Raw genomic sequence first — 1,077 nt, 5'->3', positions numbered from 1 at the left:
CAGCACAGGAGGGGAAGACCCTCTATGAGATGGATTGATTCGGTGACTGGGGTAATCGGAATGGGTGTGTCAGAGGCAGTGCGGTTGGCGCAGGATAGAGCAGGGTTTAGGGCTGTTGTGCATAGGGTCGCTATGAGTCGAAAACTACTCCACGGCACATAACAACAACAACACCTTTGTTCCGGGCAGGACCAATAACGGGACCTCATTTGGCTACTTACATGCATTTGGGTCTTGAGTTGCTACCTCGTACGGTTCCCATGAACACATGCAAAGTGCCCAGCAATGCCTGGCACAAGGGTTCAATCAAGGTGGGAAATTCCACTGGTCTCCTTTCAACCTCAGAGCAAGCCACTGAAGTAAGCCTGGTGATCCTTTTTGCAGATGAGAAAAGTGAGCCTGAGGAGTTTTCGAGGAGCTTGTCTAGGGGCTGTGGTCCAGCATCTCCTCTGCTACTTTTCATCAGAAACGACAGAAGAAGCTGAAGTTTAGAAAGTGGCCCTGGTGGTGCAGAGGGTTTGCACTTAACTGTTCATGCAGAAATTGGCCGTTCCTTCTGTCTCCATGCAGGTTACATCCAGGAAGACCCTCGGCAGTGGTTCCACTCTATATGTGTGGGGTCGTTAAGGGGCGAACTTGACCCAGTGGCAATGGGTTTGGTAGTTTCTTTTGTTTTTGAAGAGTGTAAGTGGTAGATACAAGCTTAAGATGTAGGCAGTAAACTGTAGAATGCATTCTTATAATCACACAGAGTAAATTACTCGAGCTCTGTAATGGAGCTCTAAAGACCTAGTAGCAAGAAGCTGCGCCACAGTCCTGAAGGCAGGCGGTTCAAGTCCACCAGCTGCCCCGTGGAAGAAGGATAAGCAATCTCTTCCTGTGAGTTTAACTGCCTCTGAAAACCCCCTGGAGGGTCAGCCATGGGTCAGTTCCAACTCAATGGTACACAACAACAACAATTATCATGGAGAGAACAGATACTCAATCAACAAGGCAAAGAACAAGAACCATATGGTCCTATCAATTGATGCAGAAAAAGCCTTTGATAAAATCCAACACCCTTTCATGATTAAAGCA

The sequence above is a fragment of the Elephantulus edwardii genome, unplaced genomic scaffold, assembly GCF_000299155.1.
Source record: "Elephantulus edwardii isolate Elephantulus edwardi_28Jun2011 unplaced genomic scaffold, EleEdw1.0 scaffold00251, whole genome shotgun sequence".
NCBI lineage: Eukaryota > Metazoa > Chordata > Mammalia > Macroscelidea > Macroscelididae > Elephantulus > Elephantulus edwardii.
Note: the sequence above shows the minus strand (reverse complement) of the source record.